Below are 26030 nucleotides of genomic sequence, written 5' to 3'. Positions count from 1 at the left end.
GGGGACTGGAGATGTCCAGAGTTTGGCTCCTGTACCCTAAGCTTTGCATGGGCATCCCCTCCCTGTGGCGTGAAGCAGAATAATGGAGAGGGGCGTGGGGCGCAGGGATCTATGAGGAAAACAAACCGTAGTCAAACACTGGACAAAACACTGGAAGAATATTGGCTCAGATTTAGTCATAATTGTTTTTAGGTGGTGGAGGGTTGGTACTTTTATGCTTTTAAAAAAATTTTTTCCCGGGGCGCCTGGGTGGCTCGGTTGGTTAAGCGTCTGACTTCGGCTCGGGTCATGATCTCACGGTCCAAGAGTTCGAGCCCCGTGTCGGGCTCTGTGCTGACCGCTCAGAGCCTGGAGCCTGTTTCAGATTCTGTGTCTCCCTCTCTCTCTGCCCCTCCCCTGTTCATGCTCTGTCTCTCTCTGTCTCAAAAATAAATAAACGTTAAAAAAAAAAATTAAAAAAAAATTTTTTCCCCCAACAATGAACATGAATTATTTTTATAATTAGGGGAAAAAAATAACCTCAAACCGATGAATTATTTTTTTTATTTTTATTTTTATTTTTTATTTTTTTTTAAAGAATTTTTTTTTTTCAACATTTATTTATTTTTGGGACAGAGAGAGACAGAGCATGAACGGGGGAGGGGCAGAGAGAGAGGGAGACACAGAATCGGAAACAGGCTCCAGGCTCTGAGCCATCAGCCCAGAGCCTGACGCGGGGCTCGAACTCACGGACCGTGAGATCGTGACCTGGCTGAAGTCGGACGCCTAACCGACTGCGCCACCCAGGCGCCCTCAAACCGATGAATTATAAAAAATATCCACACTATTTTACTTTTTTATTATTTTTATTATTTTTTATTTTTATTCTTTAGTTTACATCCAAGTTAGCATATAGTGCAATAATGATTTCAGGAGTAGATTCCAGTGATTCATCCCCTACGTGTAACACCCAGTGCTCATCCCAACAAGTGTCCTCCTTAATGTCCCTTACCCATTTAGCCCATCTCCCCACCCACAGCCCCTCCAGCCACCCTCAGTTTGTTCTCTGTATTTCAGAGTCTCTTCTGTTTTGTCCCCCTCCCTGTTTTTATATTATTTTTGTTTCCCTTCCCTTATGTTCATCTGTTTTGTCTCTTAAAGTCCTCATATGAGCGAAGTCATATGATATTTGTCTTTCTCTGACTAATTTTGCTTAGCATAATACCCTCCAGTTCCATCCACCTAGTTGCATATGGCAAGATTTCATTCTTTTTGGTTGCTGAGTAATACTCCATTGTGTATATATACCACATCTTCTTTATCCATTCATCCATCAATGGACATTTGGGCTCTTTCCATACTTTGGCTATTGTTGATAGTGCTGCTCTAAACATGGGGGTGCATGTGTCCCTTTGAAACAGCACACCTATATCCCTTGGATAAATACCTAGTAGTGCAATTGCTGTGTCGTAGGCTAGTTCTATTTTTAGTTTTTTGAGGAACCTCCACACTTTTCCAGAGTGGCTGCACCAGCTTGCTTTCCCACCAACAAGGCAAGAGAGATCCTCTTTATCTGCGTCCTCGCCAACATCTGTTGTTGCCTGAGTTGTTAATGTCAGCTACTCTGACAGGTGTGAGGTGGTATCTCATTGTGGCTTTGATTGGTATTTCCCTGATGATGAGTGATGTTGAGCATTTTTTCATGTGTCAGTTGGCCGTCTGGATGTCTTCCTTGGAGAAGTGTCTATTCATGTCTTTTGCCCATTTCTTCACCGGATTATTTGTCTTTTGGGTGTTGAGTTTGAGAAGTTCTTTATAGATTTTGGATACTAACCCTTTATCTGATATGTCATTTGCAAATATCTTCTCCCATTCTGTCAGTGGCCTTTTAGTTTTGCTGATTGTTTCCTTTGCTGTGGAGAAGCTTTTCATCTTGATGTCCCAATAGTTCATTTTTGCTTTTATTTCCCTTGCCTCCAGAAACGTGTTGAGTAAGAAGTTGCTATGGCCGAGGTCAAAGAGGTTGTTGCCTATTTTCTCTTCTAGGATTTGAGAGCTTCCTGTCTTATGTTTAGGTCCTTCATCCACTTTGAGTTTATTTTTGCGTATGGTGTAAGAAAGTGGTCCACGTTCATTGTTCTGCATGTCGCTGTCCAGTTTTCCCAGCACCATTTGCTGAAGAGACTGTCTTTATTTCACTGGATATTCTTTCCTGCTTTGTCAAAGCTTAGTTGGCCATACATTTGTGGTTCCATTTCTGGGTTCTCTGTTCTGTGCCATTGATCTGAGTGTCTGTTCTTGTGCCAGTACCATCCTGTCTTGATGATTACGGCTTTGTAGTATAGCTTAAAGTCTGGGATTGTGATGCCTCCTGCTTTGGTTTTCTTTTTCAAGATTGCTTTGGCTATTCAGGGTCTTTTGTGGTTCCATACAAATTTTAGGATTATTTGTTCTAGTTCTGTGACGAACACTGGTGTTATTTTGATAGGGATTGCATTGAATATGTAGATTGCTCTGGGTAGTATCGACATTTTAACAATATTTGTTCTTCCTATGCAGGAGCATGGAATCTTTTTCCATTTTTTTGTGTCTTCTTCGATTTCTTTCATAAGATTTCTATAGTTTTACTTGTAAAGTTTTTTTTTTTTTTATTTTTGAGAGGGTGAGAGTGTATATGTGGGACAGGCAGAGAGACAGAGAGACAGAGAATCTGAAGCAGGCTCTGCACTGACAGCAAAGAGCCCTATGTGGGGCTGAAACCCATGAACCATGAGATCATGACCTGAGCTGAAGTCAGCTGCCCAATGAGCTGAGCCACCCAGGAGCCCCCACACTATTTTTCTTTTAAATCTCCTGGTTCAGATCTCATTTCTGAGTGTGTATTCAGGGATGCCCATTAAATCTTTTGTTTCATCTTCATAAAGACCCATGTTAAGACACCAATTCTCAGCCTCAGTATTCGTCTCCATCTGGCCACCACTCAGCACATACTTCCTTCCAAGGCGTAGAGATGGAGTGGTGGGCAAGGTAGACCCAGCCTCTGTTCTTGTGGAGTTTGTGGTCAGTAAGGAGCCTACCTGATGGATGCCTGGATCTGTCCCCACTGTCCCAGACGAGTGACAGACACAACAGCCCCATCTACAGATGTCCTCTCAAGGCTGGTTTCTCTCCTGACTATTCATGTTACAGCAGCAGAGAAGTGCAGCCAGTCCTCAGTATTTGTGGATTCCGTATTTGTTAATTCTCCTCTCCATTAACATTTATTTGTAAGCCCCAGGTCAATATTCCCAAGACTTTTTTGGCCATTCATGTGGACACGCACAGAGCAGCGAAATGAGTCGCCTGATGCGTGTTTCCAACTGAGGTTGAACGAAGGGACGCCCTGCGCTCTTGTCCCTGCCTCATACAGCGATAGCAGGAGGGTGGACGTGGGAGTGGACAGTGCAGTGTAGACTAAGAGGCTCTGGGTCCATTTGGATGGTGTCGAACCCCAACTCTGGCATCTGTTGGTGGTTATACCCTCAGACAAGTCATTTAGTACTGCTAAACCTTGTTTCTCTTTCATAAAGTAAAGAAAATAGAATCTCCCCGGATGAGTTGTTTTTAGAATTGAAGATTGTAATCTTTGAGATAGGTGGACACTGTATACATGTTCATATCTCCCCTAGGAGCAGTGGTTCAGTACTTGCCAAGCCAGTGTTCATGGAGACTTTACGACTACCACGAATAACGAGAATCAACTCTATTTGGTTTAGAGGTCTCCAGTCAAACAGGCTCCTCTCGACTGGACGTCTCTCCAGGTGACAGTTCTGTCCCCTGAGGACTGGGGCAGACTGTGTGGGGCAGGAGGAGGAGAGCTGTTGAGTATCTTCGTTGGCTCAGGCTGCTATAACAAGCAAGATACCATAGCCTGGGCACCTTAAACAACAGAAGCTTACTCTTAACAGTGCTGGGGGCTGGGAAGTCCAAAGTCAAGATGCTGGCAGATTCAGTTTCTGGTGAGGACTCTTTCTGGCTTGCAGATGGCCGCTTTCTCCTTGTGTCCTCATCTGGTGGAAAGAGAAAGGAAGCAAGCTCTCTCATGTCTCCTGTTATAAAGGACGCCAGTCCCATTGTGAGGGCTCTGCCTTCATGACCTTATCACCTCTCAAAGACCCCGTCCCCAAATACCATCACACTGGGGGTTAGGTTTTAAGGTATGAATTTGGAGACATGGTGTGAAGGACAATAACTCAGTCCATAGCAAAATCAGAGAACAGTTGCTCTGTGGGGCAGCCTGGGTAAGGAATTAGAGAGAGATCTGGGCGGTCAGGGAAGGATAACTCTGCTCAGCCCTGGGGGAAGAATGGCAAGAAAATGCAGAGAGAAGGAGGTGGGAGGCAGCTGAGGAGGCATATTTCCATGGTGTGGAGAGCAGTTCTCAGGCCACCACGCCAGCAACACACTGCGGGAGGGTAGATCTAATTATAATTCTTCCCTGGGTTCAAAATTGACTTATTTTCTTTAGATATGGTTTTATTTTTCATTTTCAATTACCATTTCCCCCCCTGACTTATGGATGGTTTGGAACTTAAAAGTCTAGTGCTTGGGATGTGGCCACTGTATTTGCGTCACAGCCGACAGCCACTGCCTTAATCCCTTCATTATAATGAGTGGTATATTTTCCTCTCGTCAATCTTAGCTATTGCTTTAATTTTTCTTTTATTTTAAATGGCTCTCCCTTCCTCCCTTCCCTACCAGGCTGGCCAGGGAGTCCAGTGCAAAATCTCCAGGCTGGAGTGCCGGCTCATTGTTGATCTGAAGCTATGCTGGCCAGAATGGAGGAGACCCAGATCCTTGCCCCTTGTCTGGTGTTATGCCCCTCTCCCACCCCAATTCATTCCTTGAAGACTTAACCACCAATGTGATTGTGTTTGGAGACTGGGCTTTTAAAAATCATTAAGGTTAAATGAGTAGGTAAGGGTGGGGCCCTAATCCACCAAGATTGGTGTCCTTATAAGAAGAAGAGGAGACAACAGAAATCTCTTTCTCCACACATGGGCACAGAGAAAAGGCCATGTGAGGACACAGGGAGAAGGTGGCCAAGGAGGGAGGTGTCCCCAGAAACTCACTCTGAAAACACCTTGATCTTGGACTTACAACCTCCAGAACTCTGGGAAAATAAATGTCTGTTGTTTAAGCCCCACAGTCTGTGATATTTTGTTATGACAGCCCAGACTGACTAACATGACTGGTCATGAACAATGGAATCAGGGCCACTCCTCGTGGGCTGTCTCCCCAGTCTCCTCTGAGTCCTTCCTCCTTTCTAACAGGTCCCAGAGATACCCAGTTATGGGGTTTGGGTGGGTGGATGGCTGCAGGGGGGTGGAGGGAGAGGTCTGTCCTGATCAGTTGAAATCAGTCTACACGTTGAATTCTTTGGGTCATGGTGATTAATTTAGGAGTGTGCATATTGGTTCAGTCAGAGGGAAGCTCAGAGCTTTGTAAAATGGTTGGGGAAAGACACCATCCCTCTCCTTGGATATAAATGAGGTACATGGAGCTGGAGGAGACATCTCAGCATCATGAGGGCTTGAGACAGATCCATTGGCATCCCAGGGACATAGAACTCCAGTTCTGAAGACATCATGAGTACAAGGCTCACAACGTGCTGTCCTACCTCAGGATTTTTTAGTTATTTCACAACAAATCTCTTTCATTGTTGCAGCTCATTGTGTTGTGTTTCTTGTTAACTTGCTACTACCTGCACTCTAACTGGAACTTTCCCTAACCAACTGATTTCCCACACAGCAGTCAGAGTGGGCATTTAAGAATACAGAGCTGGATTCATACTGTTTTGTAGCTCACGACCTTGCAGTGGCTTTCTCTTTCCTTTAGGATGAAATCTAGGGACTGCTTTTGGTAATGTAGTGAGGAAGTCAGGTGATTTCAAGGATAGTCATTTCAGGCCACTGGAAAACGACTAAAGATAGGCAACAACTTGAGAAGAATGTGCCCATGGAAACTGATACCACCTCGGGCAGAACGGTGAGTTTGTGGCCATCTTGCCTGGAGGCATCCCGGCATTCCCATCTCACCCAGCTCAGGTGGTGAACACTTGCGACTTTACCAACTACATACAACAGATTTGAATCGGGGGACTGACAGAGCAACTAGAAATTTAAGAACGAAGTTTTGGAAGCGAGAGAGCCAAAGAAGACCATGGATGACAAATCTCACATACATTCTTGGCTGGTGGCTAAACTGTGTAGGCATACTGGAACCATAGGAGATCCAGCAAAAGTTGAAGGCTGGGAGACTGGTAAACTTGCCACCCTTGTGAAAACATCCCTCAGTCCACACGCAGTGTAGACAGTGGAGACGGAAGACTTACTGGCCTGAAGTGTCTTAGCATAATCTCTGCCCAAGTCATTGCCTGACTACAAAACTATGCACGTGGGGGGAAAACCCCAGGAGCCAGACTTAAACAAACAAAAATAATAAACAGAGCTCTCAGTGGCTATCCACTGAAAGTGACATAGATTTGCAGGCAAAGTTGAGGCAAGTTAATTGTCTATTAAAACGAACAACACTCAGAACAAAGCAGGATCCAGAATGGCTACCACATGTTGCCTACAATGTCTGGTTTTAAATAAAAAAAGGGGCAGACCTGCAAAGAAAAGTTAAAGTATTCCGCAAACTCAGGGAAGGGAGACGGGGAAACCAGTCAACGGAAACTGATTCTGAAGAGCTTGGACGTGACATGCAGCAGATAAGGACTTCAAAGCAGCTATTAAAGATGTGTTCAAAGAACTAAAGGAAAATATGCTCACAATGAATCACAAGGAATCTCAACAGAAATGGAAAAAAGCAAATGGAAATTCTGGAGCTTGAAGTACACTAACTGAAATAAAAAGCTCATGGCATGAGTCAGATGTCAGAAGAAAGAACAATTGAATTTGATGGAATGACAGCCATTATCTACAGAACAAAGAGAAAAACACCTTATAGTTAAATTGCTGAAAGCCAAAGGTAAATGAAACATTTAAAAAAAAATGTTTATTTATTTTTGAGACAATGTGAGAAACAGAGTGCAAGCAGTGGAGGGGCAGACAGAGGGAGACGCAGAATCTGAAGTGGGCTCCGGGCTCTGAGCGGTCAGCCCAGAGCCTGACACGGAGCTCGAAGTCACGAACCGTGAGATCATGACCTGAGCTGAAGTCGGATGCCCAACTGACTGAGGCACTCAGGTGCCCCTAAGGAAACATTTTTAAAGGAACAAAATGAAAATGTTACATCATGTACAGGGAACGATGGAAAATACGATTTATTGCTGACTTTTCACAGAAACATGAAGAGCCAAAGAGAGTGTGAATTTACTGCACTTTCTGTAAAAGAACGGTGGCTTCCTGTTCCATTTAATGACATATTCAAAGTGCTGGAAAAAACTGTAACCAGTGAAGAACTCTTTCAAAACCGAAGATAAAAATAAAGCCATTTCTCAATTTTTTAAATTATTTTTTTATTATTAAAGAAATTTCTTTTGATGTTTATTTTTGAGAGAGAGAGAGAGAAGAGAGAGAGAGAGAGAGTAAGCGGGGGCGGGGCAGAGAGAGAGGGAGACACAGAATTTGAAGCAGGCTCCAGGCTCTGCACTGTCAGCACAGAGCCTGACGCAAGGCTCGAACCCACACACCGTGAGATCGTGACCTGGGCCGAAGTTGGACTCTTAACCAACTGAGCCACCCAGGCACCCCTTGATTTATTTTTTTATTTTTTTTTATTTTTGGGACAGAGAGAGACAGAGCATGAACGGGGGAGGGGCAGAGAGAGAGGGAGACACAGAATCGGAAACAGGCTCCAGGCTCTGAGCCATCAGCCCAGAGCCCGACGCGGGGCTCGAACCCACGGACCGCGAGATCGTGACCTGGCTGAAGTCGGACGCTTAACTGACTGCGCCACCCAGGCGCCCCAATATTTTGTTTTTTAAAGGGGAGAACAAAACTGAGAATTTGTCACTAGCAGACCTGTGCTAAAAGAGCTGCTAAGGAGAAATGACATCAGATAGTAGTTTGGATAGTAACTGAGATACATAAGAAGGATAGAAGAAAACCTTAAATGGAAACATGTCAGGATGTAAAAAATATATGATTTATATATTATATATAAATATATGTGTATATCTGTATATATGAATATACCATATATATGTAAAATATATATAAATGCATATGTAAAATTCATATATGCACATATAATTTTAGACATATTTAAAAAGAGAGAGCACGTGACAGGGGAGGGGCAGAGAGGGGGAGAGAGAATCCCAAGCAAGCTCCATGCTATCAGTGCAGAACTGTGATCGAACGCCTAACCAACTGAGTCCCAATAACTAAAATTAAAAAAAAAAAAAAGAATAAAAATACTAAGTGTTGGCAGAAATGGAGAGCAATTAAAACTCTTAAACACTGGTGGCAGGAATGCAAAATGGTTGGATAAACAGTTTTGTACTTTCTTCTGTAGTGAAACATACCCTAAGCATTAAACTTACCACATGACCCCACAATTCCAGTCCTAGGTGTCTGTCCAATAGTAGTGAAAACACGCCACAAAAAGACATGCACATGAACGTTTCTAGAAGCATTATTTGTAATAGCCAAAAAGCGAGAACAACCCTAATGTCCCTTGACTGATGTATGAACAAAATGGTGCGTATCCCTAAATGGAATCATAGTTAGCCATCAAAAGAGAATAAATGGTGGCTACATGCAAGGACGTGAGTGAAGCTAAAAAGTATGATGCTGAGTGAAAGATTGCATACATAAAAGACTACACATTGTCCAGATCAATTTGTATTAAATTCTAGAAAAGGCCAAACTATAGAGACAGAAAACAGACCAGTGGTTGCCTAGGGCAGGGTAGGAGCCTGTACTGAGGGCAAAGGCACACGGCAGAAATTTTGAGGGTAATGAAAGTGTTCTAAGACTTGACTGTGTTGACTGACAGTAAGGGCTACACTTACCAAAACTCATGGAAATACACACTTTTTTTTTTTTTTAGTATATAAATGATACTTTAATCAAGCTGTTATGAAATAGTCAATCTGACTTATCACAGTTTAACAGATCCTGTCTACCTCTCTGGCCATCTTACCTCAAGGTCTTGACACAGGACGAGTTTATAGCTTACTCATGTTCCGACCTATGTGGGTTGGGGGCGGGGCGGGAATACTCACCCCTACCCGGTCACTTGGGGACCAAGCTTCTTCCGTTTTCTGCTTCCTTCTTTCTCTAGATCCTCAGAGTCCCTTCCTTTCAGCTGGAAGATAAAGAAAGAGCCAACTTGGAGGATTTTAATTCTCAACACACCACCGTGGACTTCGTGGGTTAGGCAATAAACATGTATTGTTTTTCATGGTTTTGTGGACTTGCTGGGTGGTTGTCCTGGTCTGGGCTGACTCCGCTGGGGCTGCAGGGTCTGGGATGGGCTTGGCTGGGCCTCTCTCCCTGAGGTGTCACCCTGTGGAAGGCCAGCCTGGGCTCGGTCACGGGGTGGAGAAGGGTTCCCAGCGACTCCAGAAGGCAAGCCCAAGGTGCAAGCATTTATTCTATTTCTGCTTCTCGCTCGGTTGCCATTGTGCCATTGGCCCAAGTAAATCCTGTGGCTAAACCAGGAGTCGTGGGAGGAGACTACCTGAGGGCAAGGAAACAGGGACAGGAACCATGGGAGCCATTGTACCACCATTCCACCAGCCCATTCTACCACCCAGCACAATGGCCGACGCCTGGCCACGCTGTCATCAGTTTTGCCCCCACTTCCTTGGCTGAGCAGAGATGTGTAAAGGAGGTGGGAAATGCCCAGGAAGGGGAGGAAACGGGGGCTGGTGAACACGGCACTGGCCACTGCAGGTGGTGGGCCAGAGAGGCTATGAGGATGGGAGCTCGGCTTTAGGTTCCCCCGGGATTTTGGAAACCCCGCCTTTGATTGCTTATTGTCCTCTCCAACCAGCAACACGAACAGGCATCTCTTCCCCAAATGGTAAAAACAACGGGTCTGATGCTCCCCTTTCTTTCGGTTGGGGAGATCTCTCCCGGCATTTACTCCGGGTTGCAGCTCTTGTTGCCGGAGGGGACCCCACGGGCCTGGTTGGGGTCCACCCTGTGGTGCCTGCTACCGCAGGCGGTTCTTGGCATCTTGGTGATCCCCTGTCTGCGCTCCCTCCCGTGCTTCTCTGATCCTTACGGCCACATCCAGCATCTTTCTCTGGTCGTCTGGAAGCTCTCTTTAACTTCTAGTGATGGTATTAAAACTATTAAGCTATTTTATAAGGACACTGAACCAAAGAGAAGCATTGCTTGGGGCTACCCCTGTTTCTTTAGACCTCAGGCTGCAAAGATGCAGGATAATTCTGCCGCCAGCCCCGGGGTGTGGGTGTGCCCTTTGCAAGGCTTCCCCGGCTCGGGAGGCATCCTTCCAGCACCTTTCTGTGGCAGGGCAACTGCTGGCATCCATGGCACTGGGGAGTGGCTCACCCTCTCCCTCAGGAGCAGGGCTGATGAAGAAATTGACCTCGGGGACCAGGCTGGGGTCCCAGCACCTGCTTCATGTCCCCCTTCTACGGCCTCCATTCTGAAGTTACCTCCAAGAGGTCAAGTTCAGAAGTCAGTCTGGTGCATCTGTAAGTCCACGGGCATCCCTCGTCCGACCCCCTCTCCCTCCCGTACTGCCTGAGATACCGTCTCAAACCCTGCTATGCACTGAACTTTGTCCCTTCAAAATTCACAGGCTGAAGACTTGACTGCCAGTACTTCAGAATGGGACTGCATTTGGCGATAAGGTCTATAAAGAAGTGGTTAAGTTACAACAAGGTCACCAGGGTGGCCTGATCCAATCTGACTGGTGTCCCTAAGAGACGAGATCAGGGCACAGACATGCACAGAGGGATGACAATGTGAGGACACGGGGAGAAGACTGTGTCTGCACGCCATGGAAGAAACCAGCCCTGTTAACTCTGATCTTGCCTGCGGAGCTGGGAGAAACCTTGTTCTGTTGTTCAAGCCACTGGCAGCCCGAGCAGAGGAAGACCCACACCCACGCAGTCATTCTCGACCACGCTTTCTTTTCCTTGGTAACACCGTCAATACCTCGCATCGCTCTTTTCTTGTTTGTTGCCAGCCTCCCTCCCCGCACTGACGGTTCAGGAAGGGAGGAGACGTGGCCGCCTACGACAGCGTCTACCAGTGCTCGGCTCTCAAAAAGGTTTGCAGATGCGTCAGTAACGCGAGTGGAGCCTGTTGCTTTGTGGCCAATACCTAGTTTCCTTTAAAGCAAATGAAATCTTATAAATACTTGGGTTCCTGAGAAGCAGATCCTGCCCCAGGCCAGTCCCGAAAGGCTGCACAAGCTCTGAGGTTGAGGAAGGAGGCGGGCTCGCAGACTCTCCCCGGAGGTCGTAACAATGAGCGTGGTGGTTTTCAGTGGGCGCCAAGCTCCCGCACTCTTAACCTTGGCCACCAGTAGAAGAACAGATGGTGGTGGCTGGAACTTCAGAAGTTCTAAGTGTGTGAGGTTGTGTGTGTGTATGTGCGTGGGATAGTGGACGTGTGAGCTATGAAATCATGAAGAGAGAAAGAAAAAACGGTTTAGGCGAACTTACCAGCGAATCAAAAACTGGCTCTACTATAGCTTGGGCTCATGTCCGATCAGGATTGCTTGCTTTATAAAAGTCTAAGGGTTTTTGGTTTTTTTTTTTTAATGTTTATTTATTTTTGAGACAGAGACAGAGCATGAACGGGGGAAGGTCAGAGAGAGAGGGAGACACAGAATCTGAAACAGGCTCCAGGCTCTGAGCTGTCAGCACAGAGCCCGACACGGGGCTCGAACTCACAGACCACGAGATCGTGACCTGAGCCGAAGTCGGACGCTTGACCTACTGAGCCACCCAGGTGCCCCAAGGTAAATAAACTTTAAAAAAACGCTCAGCGGAAGATTTTAAGGGTAGTTTCTGTGAAATGGACATGGCTTTTCTCAGTATGAAATCCAGCCCTAGCTCATGGCTGTGAAGGTTTGCAGACATCCTGACAGCAGCCTGCTTTCTGACCTGGAACATCCCAACCTCAGCGTGACTGACTTCTCTGAGGCTCAGGTGAACCTGACTGTCCTCCCCGTCCCTCCCTCCTGCCCCACTGGACAGACATCATGCTGCCCTCTGGTGCCAACACCTTCTTCTGTTCTATTTTGTCTCTCGAAGAGGGTATATGTAGGCTTTTGGGGAACCCTTACCGTGGAATCAAAATATTTTCATCGAATGACCACATGGCTTTGTGAGACTTGGTGGTAAAGGACTTCTGACTTCTCCCCTTTTATTGCTTGAACAGTGGTTCCCAATCGTCGCTGTATGTTAGCATCAGCCAGGGAACTTTTCTTTCTTTTTTTTTAAATTTATTTTCTTTTTTATTTTTTAAACTTACATCCAAATTAGTTGGCATACAGTGCAACAATGATTTCAGGAGTAGATTCCTTAATGCCCCTCCCCCATTTAGCCCATCTCCCCTCCCACAACCCCTCCAGCAACCCTCAGTTTGTTCTCCATATTTATGAGTCTCTTCTGTTTTGTCCCCCTCCCTGTCTTTATATTATTTTTGTTTCCCTTCCCTTATGTTCATCTGTTTTGTCTCTTAAAGTCCTCATGAGTGAAGTCATATGATATTTGTCTTTCTCTGACTAATTTCACTTAGCATAATACCCTCCAGTTCCATCCACATAGTCGCAAATGGCAAGATTTCATTCTTTTTGATTGCCGAGTAATACTCCACTGTATATATATATATATATATATATATATATATATATATATATATATACCACATCTTCTTTATCCATTCATCCATCAATGGACATTTGGGCTCTTTCCATACTTTGGTTATTGTCGATAGTGCTGCTCTAAACATGGGGGTGCATGTGTCCCTTCGAAACAGCACACCTGTATCGCTTGGATAAATGCCTAGTAGTGCAATTGCTGGGTCATAGGGTAGTTCTGTTTTTAGTTTTTTGAGAAACCTCCATACTGTTTTCCAGAGTGGCTGCACCAGCTTGCATTCCCACCAGCAGTGCAAAAGAGATCCTCTTTCTCCGCATCCTCGCCAACATCTGTTGTTGCCTGAGTTGTTAATGTCAGTCACCCTGACAGGCATGAGGTGGTATCGCACTGTGGTTTTGATTTGTATTTCCCTGATGATGAGTGATGTTGAGCATTTTTTCATGTGTCGGTTGGCCATCTGGATGTCTTCCTTGGAGAAGTGTCTATTCATGTCTTTTGCCCATTTCTTCACCGGATTATTTGTCTTTTGGGTGTTGAGTTTGAGAAGTTCTTTATAGATTTTGGATACTAACCCTTTATCTGATATGTCATTTGCAAATATCTTCTCCCATTCTGTCAGTGGCCTTTTAGTTTTGCTGACTGTTTCCTTCGCTGTGCAGAAGCTTTTTATCTTGATAAGGTCCCAGTAGTTCATTTTTGCTTTTGTTTCCCTTGCCTCCAGAGACGTGTTGAGTAAGATGTTGCTGCGGCCAAGATCAAACAGGTTTCTGCCTGCTTTCTTCTCTAGGATTTTGATGGCTTCCTGTCTTACATTGAGGTCTTTCATCCATTTTGAGTTTCTTTTTGTGTATGGCGTAAGAAAATGGTCCAGGTTCAGTGTTCTGCATGTCGCTATCCAGTTTTCCCAGCTACCACTTGCTGAAGAGGCTGTCTTTATTTCACTGGATATTCTTTCCTGCTTTGTCAAAGATTAGTTGGCCATATGTTTCTGGGTCCGTTTCCAGGTTCTCTATTCTGTTCCATTTGATCTGAGTGTCTGTTCTTGTGCCAGTACCATCCTGTCTTGATGATTACAACTTTGTAATATAGCTTGAATATTTCTTCAAGCTTGTAAGATAGCTTGAAATCTTCAAGCTTGTAAGATAGCTTCAAGCTTGTAAGATAGCTTGAATATTCTTCAAGCTTGTAAGATAGCTTGAAACCACATCTGGGATTGTGATGCCTCCTGCTTTGGTTTTCTTTTTCAAGATTGCTTTGGCTATTCGGGGTCTTTTCTGGTTCCATACAAATTTTAGGATTATTTGTTCTAGTTCTGTGAAGAATGCTAGTGTTACTTTGATAGGGATTGCATTGAATATGTAGATTGCTTTGGGTAGTATCGACATTTTAACAGTATTTGTTCTTCCTATCCAGGAGCACGGAATGTTTTTCCATTTCTTTATATCTTCTTCAGTTTCTTTCATAAGCTTTCTATAGTTTTCAGTGTATAGATTTTTCACCTCTTTGGTTAGATTTATTCCTAGGTATTTTATGTTTTTTTGTGCAACTCTAAATGGGATCGATTCCTTGATTTCTCTGTTGCTTCATTGTTGGTGTATTGGAATGCAACCGATTCTGTGCATTGATTTTATATCCTGTAACTGCTGAATTCATGAATCAATTTTAGCAGTTTTTTGGTGGAATCTTTTGGGTTTTCCATATAGAGTATCATGTCATCTGCAAAGAGTGACCTCCTTCTGGCCGATTTGGATGCCTTTTATTTCTTTGTGTTGTCTGATTGCAAAGGCTAAGACTTCCAATACTACGTTGAATAACAGTGGTGAGAGTGGACATCCCTGTCTTGTTCCTGATCTTAGGGGGAAAGCTCACAGTTTTTCTCCATTAGGATGTTATGAGCCTTGTGTCGTTCATATATGGCTTTTATGATCTTGAGGTATGCTCCTTCTATTCTTACTTTCTTGTGGGTTTTTATCAAGAAAGGATGCTGTATTTTGTCAAATGCTTTTTCTGCATCTATTGAGAGGATCATATGGTTCTTGCCCTTTCTTTTATTGATGTGATGAATCATGTTAATTGTTCTGCGGATATTGAACCAGCCCTGCATCCCAGGTATAAATCCCACTTGGTTGTGGTGAATAATTTTTTTAATGTATTGTTGGATCCGGTTGGCTAATATCTTGTTGAGGATTTTTGAATCCATGTTCATCAGGGAAATTGGTCTATCGTTCTCCTTTTTAGTGGGGTCTCTGTCTGGTTTTGGAATCAAGGTAATGCTGGCTTCATAGAAAGAGTTTGGAAGTTTTCCTTCCATTTATATTTTTTGGAACAGTTTTAAGAGAATAGGTGTTAATTCTTCCTTAAATGTTTAGAATTCCCCTGGAAAGCCATCTGGCCCTGGACTCTTGTCATTTGGCAGATTTTTGATTACTAATTCGATTTCCTTACTGGTTATGGGTCTGTTCAAATTTTCTATTTCTTCCTGTTTCAGTTTTGGTAGTGTATATGTTTCTAGGAATTTGTCCATTTCTTCCAGATTACCCATTTTATTGGCATATAATTGCTCATAATATTCTCTTATTATTGTTTTTATTTCTGTTGTGTTGGTTGTGATCTCTCCTCTTTCATTCTTGATTTTATTTATTTGGGTCTTTTCCTTTTTCTTCTTGATCAAATTGGGTAGTGGTTTATCAATTTTGTTAATTCTTTCAAAGAACCAGCTTCTGGTTTCATTGATCTGTTCTACTGTTTTTTTTGGTTTCGATAGCACTACTTTCTGCTCTAATCTTTATTATTTCCTGTCTTCTGCTGGTTTTGGGTTTTATTTGCTGTTCTTTTTCCAGCTCCTTAAGGCATGAGGTTAGGTTGTATATCTGAGATCTTTCTTCCTTCTTTAGGAAGGCCTGGATTGCTATATACTTTCCTCTTATGACCACGTTTGCTGCATCCCAGAGGTTTTGGGTTGTGGTGGTATCATTTTCATTGACTTCCATATACTTTTTAATTTCCTCTTTAACTGCTTGGTTAGCCCATTCATTCTTTAGTAGGATGTTCTTCAGTCTCCAAGTATTTGTTACCTTTCCAAATTTTTTCTTGTGGTTGATTTCAACTTTCATAGCATTGTGGTCTGAAAATATGCATGGTATGATCTCGATATTTTTGTACTTACTTAGGGCTGATTTGTGTACCAGTATATGGCCTATTCTGGAGAACGTTCCATGTGCACTGGAGGAGAATGTATATTCTGCTGCTTTAGGATGAAATGTTCTGAATATATCTGTTAAGTCCATCTGGTCCAGTGTGTCCTTCAAAGCCATTGCTTCCTTGTTGATTTTTTGATTAGATGATCTGCCCATTGCTGTGAGTGGGGTGTTGAAGTCTCCTACTATTATGGTATTACTATCAATGTGTTTCTCTATGTTTGTGATTGATTTATATATTTGGGTGTTTCCACATTTGGCACATAAATGTTTACAATTTTTAGGTCTTCTTGGTGGGTAGATCCCTTGATTATGATATAATGCCCTTCTGCATCTCTTCATACAGTCTTTATTTTAAAGTCTAGATTGTCTGCTATAAGCATGGCTACTCCAGCTTTCTTTTGTTGACCACTAGCATGATAGATGGCTCTCCATCCCCTTACTTTCAATCTAAAGGTGTCTTTAGGTCTACAGTGGGTCTCTTGTAAACAGCATATAGATGGATCTTGTTTTCTTATCCATTCTGCTACCCTACGTCTTTTGATTGGAGCATTGAGTCCATTGATGGTTAGAGTGAGTAGTGAAAGATATGAATTTATTGCCATTATGATGCTTGTAGAGTTGGAGTTTCTGGTGGCGTTCTCTGGTCCTTTCTAATCTTTGTTGCTTTTATATATATATATATATATTTTTTTTTTTTTCATCTTTTCTCCCCTCAGAAAGTCCCCCTTAAAATTTCTTGCATGGCTGGTTTAGTGGTCACAAATTCCTTTAATTTTTGTTTGTCTGGGAAACTTTTTCTCTCTCCTATTTTGAATGACAGCCTTGATGGATAAAGAATTCTTGGCTGCCTATTTTTCTGATTCAGCACACTGAATATATCCCACCACTCCTTTCTGGCCTGCCAAGTTTCTGTGGATAGGTCTGCTGCAAACCTGATCTGTCTTCCCTTGTAGGTTAGGGACTTCTTTTCCCTTGCTGCTTTCATGATTCTCTCCTTGCCTGAGTATTTTGTGAATTTGACTATGATATGCCTTGTTGATGGTTGTTTTTGTTGAATCTAATGGGGGTCTTCTGTGCTTCCTGGATTTTGATGTCTGTGTCTTTCCCCAGGTTAGCAAAGTTTTTCGCTATGATTTGCTCACATAACCCTTCTACCCCTATTTCTCTCCCTTCCTCTTCTGGGACCCCTATTATTCTCATGTTGTTCCTTTTTCATGAGTACTGATTTCTCTAATTCTTAAATCGTGCTCTTTTGCCTTAATCTCCCTCTTTTTCTCGGCTTCGTTATTCTCTATAAGTTTGTCCTCCATATTGCTGATTCTCTGTTCTGCCTCATCCGTCCTTGCCGCCGCTGCATCCATCCGTGATTGCAGCTCAGTTATAGCATTTTTCATTTCATTCTGGCTATTTTTTATTTCTTTTATCTCTGCAGAAAGGGATTCTAATCTATTTTCGACTCCAGCTAGTATTATCATGATTTAAATTCAGGTTCAGCCATCTTGCTTGTATCTTTGTTGGTTAAATCCCTGGCTGTCATTTCTTTGTGCTCTTTCTTTTGGGGTGAACTCCTTCGTTTTGTCATTTTGAAGGGAGAAAAGGAATTAATGAGGTAGAAAAATTGAAATTAAAAAAATTAAAATTAAAAAATATTAAAATTAAAAATTAAACACACACACATATACAAATTGAATAGTTGATGCTAGATCCTAGGTGTGTTTTGGTCTGGGTGTTGAGACTGGTTTGACAGATTAGAGAAAAAAAAGGGGGGCAGGAAAAAAAAAAAAAGGAAATCATATGAGAATTTGAAAAAATGAATACACTGAAGTAGACTAAAATGGGATGATGGGGTTAAAATAGAATTTGAAAAAATATACACAAAAGTAAATAATATAGTAGAAAAAAATAAAGAAAAATATTTTTTTTAATTTTTTTTTTCAACATTTTTATTTATTTTTGGGACAGAGAGAGACAGAGCATGAACGGGGGAGGGGCAGAGAGAGAGGGAGACACAGAATCGGAAACAGGCTCCAGGCTCTGAGCCATCAGCCCAGAGCCTGACGCGGGGCTCGAACTCACGGACCGCGAGATCGTGACCTGGCTGAAGTCGGACACTTAACCGACTGCGCCACCCAGGCGCCCCAAGAAAAATATTTTTAATAAAAGTTAAAAATAAATATGAATTTTTTTGTTTTCTGTATTTAAGAAAAAAGAAAAAAAGAAAAAAGAAAAAAAATCTTGTGAAAATTTGAAAAAGTGAATACACTGTAGTAGACTAAAATAAAATGATGGAAGTAAGCTAGAATTTGGAAAAATTTACAAAAAGGCAAACAATATAGCAATAAAAATTAAATAAAAGTATTTTTAAAAGAAATTGAAAGTAAAAATGAAGTTTTTTTGTCTTTCTGCATTCAAGAAAAAGAAAAGAAATGAGAAAGAGAAAAAGGGAAAAAGAATAAAAAAGGAAATTGTTTGAAAATTTGAAAAGGTGAGTACACTGAAGTAGACTAAACTAAATGATGGAAGTAAAGTAGAATTTGAAAAAATCTACACAAAAGTAGAAAATATAGTAATAAAAATTAAAGAAAGACTTTTAATAAAAATTGAAAATAAAAAGGAATTGTTTTCTATTTCTGTATTCAAGAAAAAGAATTGTAAAAGAGAAAAAGTCAAAAGGGGGGAAAAAAAGAAAGAAAATTGAATAGATGAACCTGCTAACAGATTGAAGTAGGACTGAAATTGCTTCGTTTTCCCCTAGAGGTCAGTCCATGTATCTCTTTATAGCCCATAAACTAAGTAGGCGGAGAGACTTGGGTTCTTGAAGAGCGAGGTTGGCCCCAGTTGGGCGGGGCTCTGTGCAACAGCTCCGCTCGCCACTAGATGGCGCTGCTCAGCTCACTGGGGTGGAGTGTTGCGGGGCTCGTAGGTGCGTATGCGCCTGCGCGGCCGTGGTAAAAATGGCGGCAGCCAGCTACCCGGTCTGTTCTCCCCATCAGCAATCGCGCACCCGTCCTCTGGCTTCAGCTCTCGTCCACTCCCTGCTTTTCCCCTCTCTGTGACCAGGTCCCAGGCAGTACCTCTCTCCCGGGTTTTGTCCCAGATGCGGCTGTTTTCCCCGGCCCCTTACTTCCGAAGGACCTCGGCTTTGACCCGCTCCGCCCCTCTGCGGGAGGGTCTCACGGAGCCATGGCCAAGCGAGCCACGGCCGAATGTTGGCTGCAGCCAGGAACGCCCGCTGGACCCTGTTGTTGCCGGTGCCGCGAGACTGCGGCCAGGTGCCCGCCCGTCCCAGAAAACGTTCGCGAGACAGTGTAGCAGCAACGTTTGAGGGATTGTGGAAAACCACAACATGCGTCTGGCACCAGGCTTCACCCTTAATGACCTTGTTTGGGCACCAGCGAATGTGGCCGCCTTCTGGGGTTTGCTGGGACCAGGTGGCTTCAACGGTCTCCACCAAATGTCCTTCCAGCAGTGGAACCGCTTTTCCCCATGTGGCCCGAGAACCTCCCGGACTCCACTCTGCTCCTGGGGATTCGCCCTTCCCACCAGAGCACCGCCAGGTAGGGAGGTGCGGGGTTGCAGCCTTTGCGCTCCCCTTGTTTACAGTCTTAATTGGAATTTAAACCCTCTCCTTTCTCCCTTTTTAGTTTAGTCCCTGCGGCCGTTTCCAATTTTCCACTTTCTCTCCAGCTGCTTTTGGGGAGGGGTGCTTTTCCCGTATTCTCCCCCCTCCCCAGTCTCTGTCCTCTCTCGGCTCACAAAAGCGGTTCCCTACCTTTCGTGGCTTCTCGCTCCCCAAGCAGCCAGGGAGCTTTTCAAATGTTCAGTGCCCAAAGCCACGCCGTTTCATCCATTTTCTGGAGGTGGGGCCCAGGTATCCGTGTTGTTCACACCTCGCAGATGGTTCTAGCACGCAGCCAAGTTTGAGAGCCAGTGTGGCCCTCAGGCCTGCATCAGCCGGGAACTTGTTAGACAAGCACATTCTCGGGCTCACCTGGATCCACTGAGTCAGAACCCCCTCACCCCCCACCCCGGGCCGGGGCCCCAGCAGTGTGTGTTTTAGCACACTCTCCAGATGACACTCCTGCTAGCTCATGTCTGGAAACCAGTGCAGAGCGTCTCAGACCCTAATGCAAACCACGTGGGGATCTTGGCAACACGGCAGGTGCAGACTCAGTGGGTCTGAGCGTGCTGCAATCCTGTATCCCTCACAGAGTCCCTGGTGATGTGGCCTCTGCTCCTGGGAGGACTGGGGGGCACACTGTCCCAGGAATAATTGCTTGGCTTATAGTAGGTGCTCAGTAAGACCCTTTTGAATTGGATGAATATTTGGTGAATATGGGGAGGAAAGGAAGAGCAGGACGGAGCCAGCAATTACACCTCGTAATCAGGGTAGAAATTCTCCCAGTGACCTTGCCTTGATAGACAGTCTTAAAAGTCACCGGAAGTTTTTGGACAGCAGTCTCTTGTTACTGCAAAAAAAATCCAGCAGGTAGGTTACGTGGGCTGGAAGGAATTTATGTGTTACCTCTCTTGGGATTTGTAGTTCACCGATTCACAGGGAATGTTAAAAAAAAAAAAGGGTGTGGAGACACCTGGGTGGCTCAGTTGGTTAAGTGGCTGACTCTTGATTTCAGCTCAGGTTACCATCTTGCAGTTCATGAGTTTGAGCCCTGTGTTGGGCTCTGTGCTGTCAGCTTGGGATTCTCTCTCCCTCTGTCTCTGCCCTTCCTCTGCGCACTCTCTCTCTGTCTCAAAAGAAGCAAATAAACTTAAAAAAAATGAGTGTAGAAGTGAGGGCTTCTTCATAATAGAATTAGCTCATGCACTCGTAAGACCCGCTGGGAACCTTCACTGTGAATGTTTGATGAGTGTTTTCACAGCAAATTTCTCCTTGCCCAGAAGGCACTGAACCTCCATGCTTCCTTCTGGAGGGCAAGGGAATGGGGAGGTGTGCAAAATAGAGCAGGTGTACCTGCACGGTGTACAATCAGGCAGAGTGTCCTTATGCAGGGGTCAACTTACAGAAATAGGTCAGTAAAAATTGGTCGCAAGGGGGCGGTATTGCCCCGCAAAGGTTCTTTGTTGCCAGTCACCCCTCGGTGCTTACAACCTGCTCTTTGTAAATACCCCCTGTGTGGGTAATACTGTTTGTTCTTCCTTCTCCCAGGACCCGTGAGCAATTAAAAACATACCAGAGAAAATCTGTATGCATCAGACCCTTTAAAATGTCTGTTGAATGTTTTACAATATATTTGTTAAGGATTGTATTTCTCTTGCGGTTTTTTATGCGACCCTAGCTAACTGTTCCTAAAGATTAAAAAAAGTGGTCCTTTCCTGGAAGACGCTGATTTTTATCTGCAGTGCGGGAACATTCAGCCCTGAAGATATTAATATTCTTAAGTTCGGGGGGCCGTTTGGGTGGCTCAGTGGGTTAAGTATCCGACTTCTGCTCACGTCATGACCTTGGGGTTTGTGGGTTCGAGCCCCGTGTCAGGTTCTGTGCTGACAGCTCAGAGCCTGGAACCTGCTTCGGATTCTGTGTCTCCCTCTCTCTCTGCCCCTCCTCCACTAGCGCTCTGTCTCGCTCTCTCAAAAAATAAATAAACGTTAAAAAAATTTTTAATTCTTAAGTTAGGGAGGTTTTATTCTTTTTTTTTATTTTTAATTTTTTTTTTTAATTTTTTTTTTTTTCAACGTTTATTTATTTTTTGGGACAGAGAGAGACAGAGCATGAACGGGGGAGGGGCAGAGAGAGGGAGACACAGAATGGGAAACAGGCTCCAGGCTCCGAGCCATCAGCCCAGAGCCTGACGCGGGGCTCGAACTCACGGACCGCGAGATCGTGACCTGGCTGAAGTCGGACGCTTAACCGACTGCGCCACCCAGGCGCCCCAGGGAGGTTTTATTCTTGAGAAGTTGATCTGTGCGGAAGCCTGTTGATGTAGAAACTCAATATTGTGTTATTTGAACGTGTCAGTTGTTTCCAGAATTTCTTCTGAGTGGACAAACACTAGTTAAAGAGGCTGTGGGGGACTCTCCCAGATACGCGACGACAGCCCTTGTCCCCCTTCCCTTGTTCCAAGTATGCACCTCTGTGCTCTGGGCCCTGTCACTTCCTCGTTCATATTAGTCTGAACGAGCCTCCGACTGTGACATTTATCAAGACTGAAAGTGCATGGATTTTTCCACTGTGCCTTCTAAGGGCATCTTACTGAAAAGTCGCTGGAATGTGAGGTATTTTGCTGGGTCCACATATCCCCGGGTCTGCATGTGCTGTTTGGACGGGCGGGCACGGTTAACGAGGCTTCCTGCCTTTGTTTACTGCGCAGCCCCCGGCTGGGCCACGTCTCCAGATGCCCGGTTCTCCGCCCCTGATATGGTTTCCATATGTGACCCCGTGTGCCCTTGGCAGCCACCTCTGAGGACGCTGGCCCCCCAGGTGTCCTCTCGGGAACAGTAAATTGTCTGGGTCTATTGGGGCCTCTTTCAGGCAACATCTCCCCCTCACACTTGGCCACACTTGAGAGCCATCAAGGCCTCTGCTGGCTCTGGGAGCCAAATCCACACTCGATAAGGAAGGTGACAGGCCCCACCGTTCTCTCTGGTGTTTTCCGTTTCGTTGCTGAGAGCTCTCCTTTGGGCTGAGGCCGTGGCAGGATTTCAACAGGACTTCACGTTGTTTAAGGAAAACGGGGGATAATAGTGAACACTCTGCAGTGCCAGGCACAGTGTCAAGCCCTGGGGACCCACAGGTGGACACAGCGGCCGCCACCCTGTCCCCTGGGAGCCTGTGGTCCCCAGGGCTCCCTATTACATAACTAAGGCCAGCACAGCGTGGCTTGGGCGCCCGGCACCGGCTGGCTGGTGGATCCAAGGGGTGGGTGGCCCACTTGGCCGGAGAGTCCAGATTCCAGCCTCAGAGGACTCCTGGGTCATCTTGGCCTAGCGTGGCTACGGGAGATCAGGGCCGTGGCCTCTCGGGTCTGTTGCGGTTTGCCAGCCCGGCCAACCCATTCCCAGCTCCTGTCCATGAAACCCTGTGCGTGCTGTGGCCACAGGACCGGGTGAGCTCGTGGGCTCAGCGCAGGCCACCTCCCAGACCCTCGGCCTGGGAACGGGACCGGATGGGTTCTGCGAGCTCACGATGGGGGGAGGAGGAGGTGCCGAAGGCAGGCTGGGATCATGGCGGTTGGAAGGGCGTCTAGTTTGGGTATCAGAGCATCTGATTGCTGAGGTGGAAACAAATAGGAATGGGTGTTTTTTTCCTCCAAATTTTTATTTAAATCCTAGTTAGTTTTTTTTAAGTTTATTTATTAATTTAGAGACAGAGAGAGAAAGAGAGGGAAAGAGTTAGCAAGGGAGGGACAGAGAGAGAGAGAATCCCAAGCAGGCGCTGAGTTGTTAGCACAGAGCCTGATGCGGGGCTCCATCCATCTCACGAACCATGAGATTATGACCTGAGCTGATGTCAGAAATTGGATGCTTAACTGACTGCGCCCCCAGGTGCCCTCTAGTTAGTTAAGATGCAGCGTAGTATTGGTTTTAGGAGTCGAACCCAGAGATTCATCACTTACGTGCAACACCCAGTGCTCATCCCAACAGGTGCCCTCCTTAATGCCCATCGCCCATTTAGCCCATCCCCCCATCCCTCCAGCAGCCCTCAGTTTGTTCTGGATTCAGAGTCTCTTATGGTTTGCCTCCTTCTCTGTTTTTATCTTAATTTATTTTTCCTTCCCTTCCCCTATGTTCATCTGTTTTGTTTCTTAAATTCCACATATGAGTGAAATCATGGGGTATGTGTCTTTGACTTACTTATTTCACTTAGCATAAAATATTCTAGTTCCATCCATGTTGTTGCAAATGGCAAGATGTCATTCTTTTTCATCACCAAGGAATATTCCAGTGTGTGTGTGTGTGTGTGTGTGTGTGTGTGTGTATGTGTATGTGTGTGTACACATGACCTCTGCTTTATCCATTCTTCAGTTGGTGGACACCACTTGGGCTCTCTCCATAGTTGGGCTACTGTTGATAGTGTTAATGGACTACTTTCAATAACAGTCTTAGTTTCACAGCAAAACTTAGTGGGAGACACAGAGGCTTCCCATGTACCCCTGTACCCCCACACCACAGACCCTCTACTGTCGACACCCCCACCACTGTGGTGCATTTGTTACAATGAAAGACTCTGCACTGACACATAACCGCCCGGAAGTTGACCGGTTGACATCAGGGCTCACTGTTGGTGTTGCACACTCTAGCGTTTGCACAGATGTGTAACGACATGCATCCACCAGCAAGTCCTCAGAAGAGTCTCACTGCCCTAAAAATCCTCTGTGTTCTGCCTGTTCATCCCTCCGTCCCCCCACCCCCTAGAAACCTCCGATGTTTTTCTCATGTCCACACATTTGTCTTCTCCAGAATATCAAACAGTTGGAATCAAGCAGTGTGTACGTTTTCAGATCTGCTTCTTTTACTTTGTAATACTCATTTAAGTTTCTTCTGTGTCTTTTCATGGCTTATAGCTTATTTCTTTTGTGCTGATACCTGAGTCGTCACATTTATTGGAAGGTCTGGCACAGGGGCTGCTCTGGGCTCCAGGGGCTCACGGGCCTCTGCGGCCGCTTGCCTCAGCCCCCGGGAACCGTGGGGACAGCTGCGTCCCCAGCAAATACCCCCCAGCCTGAGGCAGGGAAAGAGGGATGGGGCACAGAGGGAAGGGTGCTGCCAGGAGGAAAGCAGAAGGGTTTCTAGAAGGTCCCGCAGGGAACATCCCTGTACATCTCATTGGCCAGAACTGGGCCCTGTGGCCGTCTCTGGATGGCAAAGGGGAAAGGCCGATCTGGGGTCACGTCAGCACTAGGTCAGGCTTACCCGGCACCGCGTGGGCAAGCATCAGGGGTCCATCAGCAGAGATGCCCGTGAGTGTGTGTGTGTGTGAGAGAGAGAGCTTTGAGTGTAGGAGAGTGTGCGTGAGCTTGTGAGTGTGTGAGAGCATGTATGTGAGCTCATGAGTGTGTGCGTGCGTCTGTGTGTGTGCGCACGTGTTAAAACAGGCCTTGGGTAGGTGATGGAAGTTTGTCTGTGACCACAAAGCTCAAGAATAAGACTGTTTTCGTGGCCGGGTGTGGAGCGCCCACGACCGCACATGACCCTCGAGGGCCCACTGTCCCTCCAGGTTTGGGCTCCGTGAGGCTTCCCCTGCCGCGAGGTGAGGCAGGGGCAGGTGAAGGCAAGCGTTAAATGTGGCTTCTGGGTTGTGCCCTCTGAGAGAAGGGGCCCCCCCTGCCCTCCGCCCCCTCCCCGGTGCCTGGCATGTGACCTGGGTGGTGCTGAGCCACTGTGGGCCCCACGGCTGAAGCCACCCTGGGAGTGGGGAGGCCCCGGGCCGGAGAGAGACCGTCTTGGTGGCCGCGGCCCCTGTACCTGCACGGTCAGAAAAGAAAGCCTTTCTTGTTTAAACCAGTATTTGTGTGGCAGCAGCTCCGCTAAAGCTCTGAGCCTCTGTTATAATGAGTAATCATAAGTTTTTAGTGTCTTCTGAAAGCTCCTTTAATCATACTTACCTGAATCAATGCTTGCATAGCCTTGCGTTTTAAGGAACTATTTATAGCTTCCTTTTTTTTTTTTTTTAATTTTTTTTTTCAACGTTTATTTATTTTTGGGACAGAGAGAGACAGAGCATGAACGGGGGAGGGGCAGAGAGAGAGGGAGACACAGGATCGGAAACAGGCTCCAGGCTCCGAGCCATCAGCCCAGAGCCTGACTCGGGGCTCGAACTCCCGGACCGCGAGATCGTGACCTGGCTGAAGTCGGACGCTTAACCGACTGCGCCACCCAGGCGCTCCTAGCTTCCTTTTAAAAAGGAGGGGTTTCAGGGCGCCTGGGTGGCTCATTCGGTTAAGTGCCCAACTCTTGGTTTGGGCTCGGGTCATGATCTCACGATTTCATGAGTTTGGGCCCCACATCGGGCTCTGTGCTGACAGTGCGGAGCTGCTTGGGATTCTCTCTCTCTCTCTCTCTCTCTCTCTCTCTCTGCTCCTCCCCTACTCTCCTTC

The sequence above is a fragment of the Lynx rufus genome, unplaced genomic scaffold, assembly GCF_022079265.1.
Source record: "Lynx rufus isolate CCGP_SWC_20201006 ecotype Redwood Valley unplaced genomic scaffold, mLynRuf1.p SCAF_5, whole genome shotgun sequence".
Lineage (NCBI taxonomy): Eukaryota > Metazoa > Chordata > Mammalia > Carnivora > Felidae > Lynx > Lynx rufus.
This window is presented reverse-complemented; position numbering follows the sequence as displayed.